Source organism: Schistocerca piceifrons, chromosome 4, assembly GCF_021461385.2.
Source record: "Schistocerca piceifrons isolate TAMUIC-IGC-003096 chromosome 4, iqSchPice1.1, whole genome shotgun sequence".
Lineage (NCBI taxonomy): Eukaryota > Metazoa > Arthropoda > Insecta > Orthoptera > Acrididae > Schistocerca > Schistocerca piceifrons.
In genome coordinates, this window is record NC_060141.1 from 199,729,324 (window position 1) to 199,742,782 (window position 13,459).

Here is a 13,459-nt window from a genome sequence, read left to right on the forward strand (position 1 = left end):
ACCCACGCGATTGTTTTCCCTTGATCGTCTCAATCAGTACAGCATTTTCCTGGATAATTCACCTCACTCTGAATGGTCCACTATACCCAGTAAAGAATTTGCTGGTTAGGAATCTGAGCTTACATGAAAATTAAATGTGTGCAGAGAATATACAAGCTGGGAGAAATGGGCAGCCCAAGTGTTAGAAACTTTGGTGCTATTGGCCTCTTTCCCTAACACCAGATCCCGAACAACCATACGCAGCACATTATAACTGTCACCACGACAACGACATACTGTATATCAGATAGCAGCTAATCTAAAAACTTCGATCACATTGCTGATGTCACCTGTAGCAGCAGTATAAACGTACCCTATTCCATACAGATCACAATGTTTACTTTTTACATTACGTGTTAAGTACCTGCAATAGTCAAATCACACTAATTAAACTGGACTCATTTTCATTATTACATAACATTTTTAGCAACTGGTTTTTTTGAGGAAGCAGTCCTTTTACTTTACTGTTCGAAATAAAAATTTGCAAATTTTGCTCTGAGAGACCAGCCTAAAAGATACCATTACTGGTGTTTTATTCTCTGATCAGAAGTATGGTATTTGCATTCCTACATATCAGTAGACTATGTCTGCTACATAGACAATTTTCAGTGCCAGCTGCATGTGTTTTAAGGCAAGATGCTAAGGGCTGATATGTTGGATTAGTTTCTCCTATCCTTCAATCCACTATGACAAGAATGAAATGCCAGGATTCCATGCTCTCCTGTCATTCTGATAGTGTCTATCCTCGACACTATCTGACCTATGAGTCGTGTCTCCGTTCACGATATTACTCTCATTACCCAATCCTTGTATCAAGTGCTGAAATGACGCAGAATCGTCTACGCCTCTGCCTGCTATCGCTATATCTCTGCGCAATTTCACTGGCAACTTCGCTATACAGATCCTAATGAGCTCCCCAGGTTCGTATGTCACATCCAAATACCTATTTCGTCTCAGCATTTCCTGATAGCACGACACTTGATCTCTTATACCACCTTCGTTACAATTTGACATCATCAATATGCTTTGTGTAACCTGGTCCTGCTTACTTTCCGACCAGAATTCATTTAAAAACTTGTCACAAAATATCTTGTACCTTTAATAACTTCCTGCATTTTTGCTCTAGCCTCGTCCCTCAAATGGTTATACACAAATTTCATTTTGAGGAGCGGTCCCCATGATGAAGGTAATGAATCTTGAAATTGAGACAGCCACAGGCATGGATGTTGGTAATTATCAGGATGCGGAAAACAAGTGTACGTTTGTACCGACATGAAGTGCCTCCTACATTCTTCTTCCGCATTTATGTTTTCCGACCTTGGACTATATCCAGTTGGGTTTGCCACCTGTTTTATCCGACACAACCGTTCTTCTAACTCTCTGAGTTCGTCTTCCTCTTTCTGCCTATTTTCGTTTTTTGAATTTATCTCACTCTCCGTCTGCAATCTACCTGGTGGTGTCTCACCTTCGCTTCTGCACCCTAATTGCAACTGTGCTAGTTCTTCCCTATGTTTCCTATTTGTTTCTAATTGTGCCTCTTTAAACTGTAATAGTGATTGTATCTCCCCCTGGTTGGCATAAACCTCTCGCTGTGTACTGTCAGAACCTGTCTCGCCTCTTATACTGAGCTTTTCTACATCTGCACTAATCGTATTCATTCTGACCACTACCTCTTTGATTCGCTCGTCCGGCAACACGTCCCTACGTTCAGTAGTATCACTCTCTATTCCAAATATTCGTACCTCCAAATTATTGGCTTTTTCTTTCACGGCGTCACATACTTGCTTCAATGCACCCAGATTCTTCTCCCCCTCATCTAACCGATTATTAACTGCAGACAGACGCTCATCGATAACTGAGAGTAGCTTCCTCATTGCCTCTTTATTTCCTTTATCCATTGCCTCCAGTCTTTCCTTATTTGCTTCCAATCTTTCCTTATTTGCTTCAAATCTTTCCTTATTCTCCCTATCTCTCTCCTTATTATCTCTACTCATCGCTTCTAATCTTTCCTTATTATCTTTATTCATCGCTTCCAATCTTTCCTTGTTATCTCTATCCATCCTCTGTAAAAACTGCAGTAGCACACTGTCATTTGCTACTTTCGGTGCGCTTACCTCGTTCGCCTGAGAAACCGTAGCTTCGCTAAGGGTAGCTGCACTTTCACTGCATACCTGACCTAGTCCCGGCTCGCCCGCGTCGTCGGGAAAAGCCCCCGATTGTGAACAAAGCCCGCCGCTCAAAGGATCACCTAGTAGCGGTCCACTGAACAATTCAGCCCCTTCCGAGTGTTTGCCATTCCCGCTCATTAGCTCATGGTCGACACTTACTTCCTGCTGCACTGCTACGTTCACCCCAGAATCGCTATTCTCCTTGGTGACTACACTTTTTGACTGCGGCCGAGTTACTACGGACATTACCCAAAAAAATTATACAATGATCTTTCAGCCTTGGGCGATATAGCAATTAATTACATAAAAAAATAAAAGATCCTCACCAATCCAGAAAGAAATTGCAAACAGAAAAAAATTTTTACTTCTTAGCGCTATCACAATATATTCCATCAAAAAATAAAAAAATCTTAACAGCAAACCCTAACAGCAAAATATCCTGGCAGGGTCGAAATTATGAGAGGCACCCACATGCCTTTCTCATACTGTGGCATCAAGCAGTCAGGCCTGCAAGATGAGTGGTCTGCCAAGCGAGTGGATTCATTCTTATTTATCGAGTAACATGAACTCTAGTACTCACATTTAAGTTACAAGTAATCCTCCTATATGATTAATACGCAACGGAAACACGCATCTGACTATCAGTAATTTACAGAACTCTAACTGTACACTACCCACTGGCAATACCACATTTTCTTTCTTTTTTTTTTTTTTTTTAACGGCTTTTGTCAACACGTGGCCCACCGCACTGAATATGAATGGCGCACACATTATAAATTCGGGACATTATGACAACATACAATTCGAAGGAAAAATTCCACCAATCTTTTTCTTTTCACTATCTTATTTATTCCGATAAATTCTCTAGCCGAAACACACAAATTCTATAACCTACAACAATAACACATGAGAAATTCCGCCCAGTGGGCATGGCTTTACATTGGTGAATCTCTATATTATGGTCTCGTAATTATTTAACGCTATGGTGCGCTTTCTGGATAGGATGGTGGATCTTTTATTATACCTCACACTTCGACTCTCACAATCATCATCACTAAACTTTCCTCCAGACCGAGCGGTACCGAAGGAACAAGCATAACCCACTAATCTTTTGAAACTACCTTGCTACTCTCCCATGCAAACCACACATACCCAAATTACATGACATACACCACACTACAATATGAAATACTACACAGAGAATAGCCACAACATTATCACTTTCAGCTTTCCCACTTCAATTAATATTTATCCCAGTTGCACACGACACTGCCCCACTTCGTAATTCTACTTTCCTACTATGAACTCTGGAGATGTACGCACGTCTTCCTGTGCAATGCAAGCCAAGTGGCGTTGCTGGATAGACGGCCGACTCACCTTGCTTCTCTCTCAGAGTTTGAATCTAGTATCACACAGAATCATATCACGCAAAGTAATATTAAGAACGTATTCATCACACATGCGAGTCCTCAACTGATACCATGGACGAGTACTTCTCTTTATCCTTTGTCTCATACACAGATTGAGACTCACACAGTACTCACCACGTGGAAGTACTCGTCTCTAATTTCAAGTCCTGCACACGCCATTTCTTAAATATTTCAACGTATGGTACACACGCTATTTCTTAAATATTTCAACTTATTGTACACACACTAGTAATTCAGCTTAACTTAAGCACACAGAAGTATTTCAACTTATTGCTACACGTGGTTTCATTGCGACCGTTGGTCACTTCCGAAGATTACTACAATCCCATTAATATTACCTGCCTGACATTTAATTCTCCCCACAAAAGTTCCTGAAATAGAGAAATTATTATTTCAAACTACTCTTAAATATTCCACACGCATACCATGTCTCCACTCTTTTGTCATTACGGAGCACAACTAAAACAGGTCTTAACAGCACAAGATCCAGCGGCAGAGTGCTGAAACATGGCCGTTCTCCAGGTCCTCTCACACCTCTGTCGAAGTGGGGGAGCACCTTGCTACTGTATTGGTCAGTCACATTTCAGGCGCTCAAAACTCAGGTAAATTTCATCTCTCTGGTCCCACCAAAGGTGGCCAAAGGATCGACTCAAAGATGATCATATATTCACATTCACTATCTGCGGTTAGCAGACGACCATACACTCATTCATTTCACAGATCTCACCAAACTGGATGTAGGGATTTATTTTGTGGGAGTGCACTTGTGATCAATTAAATAAATAAATTGTCATTCTTTCCCACACTAGTATCTGGCTTCGCTGTATTAATTGAAATTGAGTTATTTTACAAAAAAAAAGTGTTGTTCTGACAAGAATAATGAAGTATGTTGTACCTATTTTCAATGTCGGGCGGTACTGTACCCTTTCACAGCCACCATCTGATTCTGCAGATAAATTGGTTTCTTAGTCCTCACGATAATTGTTAAGTCAAATTTAATGTCATATTACAATAACAGCAATCAAAAATAAGCAACTGACTACAATTATCCAAACTGTAATAGATCCACGTGCCCCATATTCCATTTGAGCTAAATAATAAAAAGTAATGAATATTCCTTGAGAATGAAAATAATAATCAGTACAAAATATACTATTACTTCATAACTATTTCAGTAGTTGTAATGACCTAAACCTGAATTGAGGAAGGAACGTCTTCTCCATGTCAGTAGTGCTCCACCATTGGTAATCATTTACCTATAATTACCATTATCTTCCTGCTGTAATGCACAGACAGTAAGTGTTATTGAGATCCAGTTGTGGCCTCCAAGCATTAATGCTTTTCCTGTGTGGTTCAAGTCAGTTCACTGCTACATTACTTGCTAAATTGTGCTACTGCCTTGTATCTTACCAGCAAAACAGAAGTTTAGTATCAAGTCAAGTCAACGTACTTCGTTAACTTTCTCTATGAATCATGCTAGTGCTGGGTACATCTTTACCTAATTAGGTTGGCGACCGTTCTTTTACGTAATTACAGTTTACTTGATTACTAAAAGAACCTTGGTTCTATTCCCGGTTATTCTTGCCACTGCTTCCTTTCAATAGAAATCTTTAGGGGAAAAAAAATTAGCCCAATACCTTAGCATTATCGTCATGGTCACAAAATTAAAAATTCTTATACTTTGTAATGTTATTGGCACATTAATGTTTTAATACCAGCCGGTAGCACTATAACTGATACAGGAGAGAGGCACTTAGAGTTAGCCGTGCGAAAATCGGCTGACACTAAGGTCTACGCCCACAACGCGCAGCATCTGGCCTTGTGCTTTGCTTATGATCATGGCATAACATAAGCTCATAGGGAATTATACACGTTTAAACTGAAACGCTAAGTTATTAAGAATAAGCTGGATTCAGGGCATAAACACTCTCTCACCTGCGCCACTCCCTGTCCAAATTTCCGCAACTTTGATATTACGTAGGAGAGAAGTAACTTCGAGCTTCTGTGAGCGAAGGATTCTTAGGAGCAAGATAACACCTGACGCTTTCGATCAGAGTTACTTCGCGCCTTGCTTTCAGAAGGAGTTTCCACAGAGTAAGCTGAAACCTGGTGCTCTCCGACTCAACCGTTTTGTAGGCATTTATATTCCTAAACAAAACGCAATCAAAATTTAATGAATAGGCACCCAAATAACAAAGCAAACTTATTGAATTCGTTTTTTTTATCAAAAAATAAATAAAACCTTTGGAAAGAAACAAAGGAATATCGTTACGTTTGTACTTCTCGTACATAAAGTGAAATCAATAAATCCATATATCCTAGACAAGTAAATTCGGCGTTAGTATCCATTCGTGAAGATAAAATTGTGGCGCTGTTTGGTGCATTCAGCAACTAACAACGCCATGTATTTGTTTTTTGTTTTTTTTTTTGTTTTTTTTTTTGTGAACTACGCCATGATGATTAAATAACTGGACTACAAAACTGAACAGACAATTTTAGATAAAACTTTGAATTACGGTATCTTCTTTTGTGTGTTCCGATTTTAATGAACCACAGTCTTTACCTCGTCCAAAACTATTCTCAAATTTCCTGTGAAAACCCCACAAAAATTCGTCTGGTAGTGTTGCAGATAAGTGTTCAAACACACAGACACGATAGCTTTACACTGTTGTTATTAGTATAGATATACAGGGTGTTACAAAAAGGTACGGACAAACTTTCAGGAAATATTCCTCCTCCGGACATGTGTCCGGAAACGCTTAATTTCCATGTTAGAGCTCATTTTAGTTTCGTCAGTATGTACTGTACTTCCTCGATTCACCGCCAGTTGGCCCAATTGAAGGAAGGTAATGTTGACTTCGCTGCTTGTGTTGAAATGCGACTCATTGCTCTACAGTACTAGCATCAAGCACATCAGTACGTAGCATTAACAGGTTAGTGTTCATCACGAACGTGGTCTTGCAGTCAGTGCAATGTTTACAAATACGGACTTGGCAGATGCCCATTTGATGTATGGATTAGCACGGAGCAATAGCCGTGGCACGGTACGTTTGTATCGAGACAGATTTCCAGAACGAAGGTGTCCCGACAGGAAGACGTTCGAAGCAATTGGTCAGCGTCTTAGGGAGCACGGAACATTCCAGCCTATGACTCGCGACTGGGGAAGACCTAGAACGACGAGGACACCTGCAATGGACGAGGCAATTCTTCGTGCAGTTGACGATAACCCTAATGTCAGCGTCAGAGAAGTTGCTGCTGTACAAGATAACGTTGACCACGTCACTGTATGGAGAGTGCTACGGGAGAACCAGTTGTTTCCGTACCATGTACAGCGTGTGCAGGCACTATCAGGAGCTGATTGGCCTCCACGGGTACACTTCTGCGAATGGTTCATCCAACAATGTGTCAATCCTCATTTCAGTGCAAATGTTCTCTTTACGGATGAGGCTTCATTGCAACGTGATCAAATTGTAAATTTTCACAATCAACATGTGTGGGCTGACGAGAATCCGCACGCAATTGTGCAATCACGTCATCAACACAGATTTTCTGTGAACCTTTGGGCAGGCATTGTTGGTGATGTCTTGATTGGGTCCCACGTTCTTCCACCTACGCTCAGTGGAGCACGTTATCATGATTTCATACAGGATACTCTACCTGTGCTGCTAGAACAAGTGCCTTTACAAGTATGACACAACACGTGGTTCATGCACGATGGAGCTCCTGCACATTTCAGTCGAAGTGTTCGTACGCTTCTCAACAACAGATTCTGTGACCGATGGATTGGTAGAGGCGGACCAATTCCATGGCCTCCACGCTCTCCTGACTTCAACCCTCTTGACTTTCATTTATGGGGACATTTGAAAGCGATAATCAAAATGTCCCAGCATTGTTTACAAGGCATTACAGAAGACATTCAGCTTTGCACACAATTCTCTGGCCGTTATCCGCCGATCAGCACAGATGAGTTGATCAAGACAAGGGATGACAGCTGTGCAGGGACGACCGGGCCGTGGTTTCTTGTGCACACCCTTTTCACCACTTTGAAAATGCCATACACCTCTAGCAAGCGTCGATGGATTTCAATCGGCGCAATTTCTTCAGCAGGAAGGAATTCAGTCACACATCGCTGTTTTATACGCGCGTCCATATCAAATTCAATTTTGGAACACTCGTCTGCTGCTACCAATTAGCGCAGAACAACGAAACCACATCCAAATAAAAGAGGAAGTTTCAAGCATTAGCACTACAACAACGATATCTGGCGCGGACATCCAAAAAAAGTCACCACAAGAAAATAGGAGGCATTACTTTGGGAAAGACCCTCCTAATTTTTTCTAATGCAGTGATAACAGGTTCGTATTCCTCTAACTAGGACACTACAATTTTGTCAGCCCCTGGTCTACGTAGTCATCTAACATTCCACGTGACGGCTCATTAACCAATGCGTCTTATATAGTTCCATCCGATTCCGAGGCACACTTGTAAGATTTTTGCTAATGATAAATGTTTCCCGGCCGCGTTACGCGCGCTGCGCAGGGTTACCCCTGTAGTGGGACTGGCACCTTTCTGTATCTGCACTGGCGGGATTTGTCGTGAAGATTTTCTCCTGTAGGAGAAGAGCACCCTCTGCCCTATGCAATGGAGAACTCGGGATGGACAAAAATGGAAAATAGGGAAGACAGGTCGTTGTAAAGCGCACTTTGTCTCTCTCCTCTGCTCACACCTGTCCGGATAATTTGGACCCGCCAACAGCGACGCTACCATCGTTATAGCGATCAGCGCAGCAGCTCTCCCGCCCGCACAGACAGTGCTACGATGACGTGGTGCCCCGTGGGTCTTGTTAAAACATTTGTTGATCCAAATATCTCTTCCTTGACGTGTAAGCCGTCGTCTATTAGGTCTTCGTCATACTGATGTTCTATCACGACGATTCCAGCAAAGAAATTTCTTGGTTCATTTTCTGTCATTTTCCTGGACTACTTTTTATTTCACCTGTTCTGTATTTTGTTTTCCTTTCTGTGACTGTTATTTGTAACACTCTTCTACCTAACACAAGTTAGACTCCAAAAGTGAGTGCCGTAATTCAGAAGAACAAATACTTATTGTTAATTTTAAGTCGAAACTTTTCCAGGTTTGAAATGCCAGAAGAAGGCTGGCTGAATGCCTCTGTGCGCGCTGTAATTAGTCTAGTCTTGTCCTCACGATTCCTAAGGCAGCCGCTTGTAGGAATTTTAGTACATTCCTAGATTCGTCATCGGCAGCTGGTACTTGAGACTTTTTATATAAGCCTTCTCGGCAAAATTTTCTGCTACCTTCAAGTGTCTGCCACTTGATATTATTCGGCGTGTCCGTGAGACTGTCCCACTGGTCGAACAAGGCAGTGACAACTCGTGCTGTCCTTCTCTGTGAACGTTGCATATCCTTTGTTAGTCCAAATGGTACGGGTCCCACATACGTAAACAGTATTCTAAAACAAGTCGCACGTTGATAATGTGCTAACAGAATGCTAATTTTCAGTGTTTTGAAGTGCACAATTTTTTTTTTTAATTTCTGAACCTTTGAAGTAAGTTGCTAATCTTTGCACCATTTCCAAATCTTATCAAAAAAAGCCATTCGATACGTCTTCCGCTTCTTGTTATTATAGGCAACTGCACCATTTGGGAGAATCTGAGGTTACTCTTAATGCTATATACAAGTTCATTAATATGTAACATGAACAGGATGGGTTTCAACACACATCGCTGCGGCACATCCGAACTTACGTCTACATACGTCGATGTCTTTCCGTCCAAGATAACAAGCTACGTCTTCCCTACCAAGAAATCCGCAATCGAGCCACAAATTTCGCTTGATATCCCATACGATCAAGCTACTGGTAATAAGCGTGGGTGTGATACTGAGACAAACGCTTTTCGGAAATCGATAAACACTACATCTACCTGAGCGCCTTGGTCCATAGAATTCAGAATGTCGTATGGTAAAAGTTTGAGATGGGCTTCACGATCATTGTTTTCGGAATCTCTGCTTGTTGGCATTAAATTTGAGTTGGGTATGCAGTTTTGGTCATCTGTGTATACCTTCAGTAACCTGAAATTTATAGATATATTCACTTACATAAACATTTCCACCTAAATGCCGTACTATAAATGTATACATTCTGTCAAGTTTCTAAATACTGTGTACATTGTAGTATTTGAGTTTGTCATTTCTTTTCTGCTAATGGAAGCGTTCGTTTTTATTTGGCCGCAATGTTTTCTTAATATGAGAGGGTGTCTGTCATTTTCATTTGCTATTGCTATGTCAAGTGAACATATTTTTTTACTTTTCTAGTGTGAAGTTTATGTTCTTTTTGTTCTGTTTGTACAAGTATGAAATTAGACTACACAATATTACTCTCCACATCCGATATGAAGTACCAGATCTGAGCACGGTACCCAAACACACCAAAGTACTAACAAAGGGTCACTGATAAGATAACATTGTAACTGGTAGGCATCAGATAACCAATACCAGTACAAGATGGCCTTGACCTTGAGAAGCAGGTTAGACTCACAAAAACTTCCGCGGCATTACGTTACATACCGAGGCAATCGGACTAATTATATCCAAAATCAACCCTGTTTCCCCTTCCCCCGCGGAATCACCACTCATCTTAGTCAGTCGTGCGAGTTATATTTATGGCCATCCACGCAAATGCGGCATTTATACGAGATATGCTCAAGGTAATAATGTAGCTCAGTACCGATCACATGGCCGTCCGACACTTGTGGATATAAAATTGACGGAAAAATCCTATCTCTCTTCGCCAATGGGAGCACATTAAAATAGCGGGAAACCCCTACCTCCAGTGACCAATAATATTCAAGCTCTACCTCCTCCTTATCACCCTTAATAATTACAGCAATTGCATAGGAATCCTCAATCGAGGTCTGTACACCATAGGTTTGTGCATATTGAGTTTCTTTGGGGCCAACGTGTTGGGTGTTTGTTATAAATAAATAACTATGAATTACCATATTATTATTCGAATTACCTGAGTCATTTTAGGTCTTGGCTCCATAGGAATAGGACCAACGTGTGGCTATTAGTTAGAAACAATAACAAATCAAATTTATTTTTATTTCAAATTCTAGATAAGCCGTTCGAAGTATGTACTCTATAGAGAGAGGACCATGGTGGCAGTAATTATTATAAACATAAAAATTATTTTATTATTATTATTCCAGTCATGCGAATGGCGTCATTCGAGACGTCAGCATAGACTAACCACTACCCCCAGGAAGAAAAATAAGACATGCAAGTAAGCTCATAATTAAGATCTACATCTAGATAGATACTCCGCACTCGTGGCGGAGCGTACCCTGTACCATTGCTTGTTATTTCCCTCCTGTTCGAGTCGCAAATAGAGCGAGGGAAAATCGACTGTCTATACGCCTCCGTATGAGCCCTGATTTCTCGTATCTTATCTTCGTGGTTCTTACGCGCAGTGTATGTTGGCAGCAGTAGAATCGTTTGGCAGTCAGTTTCAAATGCCGGTTCTCTAAATTTTCTCAATAGTGTTTCTCGAACGCCGCCTTCCCTACAGGGATTCCCATTTGAGTTCCCGAAGCATCTCCGTAACATCTACGTGTTGTTCCAACCTACGGGTAACAGATCTAGTAGCCCGCCTCTGAATTGCTTCGAAGTTTTTCTGCTGTTCTATTCTATTCTTCTATTAATTAAGAAGTCTTTGAGCCACTCACATATCTGTGAACTTATTCCATACGCTCGTACCTTCTTTAACAGCCTGCAACGGGGCACCGTGTCAAATGCTTTCCGGAAATGTAGAAATATGGAATCTGCCTGTTGACCTTCATCCATAGATCTCAGTATATACACCCCTGGAAATTGAAATAAGAACACCGTGAATTCATTGTCCCAGGAAGGGGAAACTTTATTGACACATTCCTGGGGTCAGATACATCACATGATCACACTGACAGAACCACAGGCACATAGACACAGGCAACAGAGCATGCACAATGTCGGCACTAGTACAGTGTATATCCACCTTCCGCAGCAATGCAGGCTGCTATTCTCCCATGGAGACGATCGTAGAGATGCTGGATGTAGTCCTGTGGAACGGCTTGCCATGCCATTTCCACCTGGCGCCTCAGCTGGACCAGCGTTCGAGCTGGACGTGCAGACCGCGTGAGACGACGCTTCATTCAGTCCCAAACATGCTCAATGGGGGACAGATCCGGAGATCTTGCTGGCCAGGGTAGTTGACTTACACCTTCTAGAGCACGTTGGGTGGCACGGGATACATGCGGACGTGCATTGTCCTGTTGGAACAGCAAGTTCCCTTGCCGGTCTAGGAATGGTAGAACGATGGGTTCGATGACGGTTTGGATGTACCGTGCACTATTCAGTGTCCCCTCGACGATCACCAGTGGTGTACGGCCAGTGTAGGAGATCGCTCCCCACACCATGATGCCGGGTGTTGGCCCTGTGTGCCTCGGTCGTATGCAGTCCTGATTGTGGCGCTCACCTGCACGGCGCCAAACACGCATACGACCATCATTGGCACCAAGGCAGAAGTGACTCTCATCGCTGAAGACGACACGTCTCCATTCGTCCCTCCATTCACGCCTGTCGCGACACCAGTGGAGGCGGGCTGCACGATGTTGGGGCGTGAGCGGAAGACGGCCTAACGGTGTGCGGGACCGTAGCCCAGCTTCATGGAGACGGTTGCGAATGGCCCTCGCCGATACCCCAGGAGCAACAGTGTCCCTAATTTGCTGGGAAGTGGCGGTGCGGTCCCCTACGGCACTGCGTAGGATCCTACGGTCTTGGCGTGCATCCGTGCGTCGCTGCGGTCCGGTTCCAGGTCGACGGGCACGTGCACCTTCCGCCGGCCACTGGCGACAACATCGATGTACTGTGGAGACCTCACGCCCCACGTGTTGAGCAATTCGGCGGTACGTCCACCCGGCCTCCCGGCCTCCCGCATGCCCACTATACGCCCTCGCTCAAAGTCCGTCAACTGCACATACGGTTCACGTCCACGCTGTCGCGGCATGCTACCAGTGTTAAAGACTGCGATGGAGCTCCGTATGCCACGGCAAACTGGCTGACACTGACGGCGGCGGTGCACAAATGCTGCGCAGCTAGCGCCATTCGACGGCCAACACCGCGGTTCCTGGTGTGTCCGCTGTGCCGTGCGTGTGATCATTGCTTGTACAGCCCTCTAGCAGTGTCCGGAGCAAGTATGGTGGGTCTGACACACCGGTGTCAATGTGTTCTTTTTTCCATTTCCAGGAGTGTATATAGCGATGCTTTCTAAAATCATTTTGAGCTTATAAGCTGCAATTTTTACTGACTGTTTCCAAATACCGACATCTCTGTCCTACATGTGCTGTTAACAAATTATAGCAGAGCATAATTTAACAACAAATACGCACTTGTAAAGTCTTTAACTGTTAAAGGCACAGGATAGCGCAGTATACAAACACATAAACACTTGCTGAATCATCCCTGCATTACTAATGTGTGCACAGGTTTATGTATTAAGAAAACGCTTTCTTCTGTTATAATAAATAATAATGTGACGGCATATTTCGCAAAATCTCGGTAAATGTTAACAAAATGTAAGACGTAAGATGTGTGATGTCACAGCAAAATTCTGTAAGCACTGCAGTTTGACCGATTTCCAAGAATGTAGACTAAAGACGTGTTTAAATATGGAAATTATCAGAATTAGCACAATGTTACAAAAATGTACAGCAGTTGCCAGCGACAAGTGAAATGCCAATTGAGTAGGTGACACCCCACGCACCT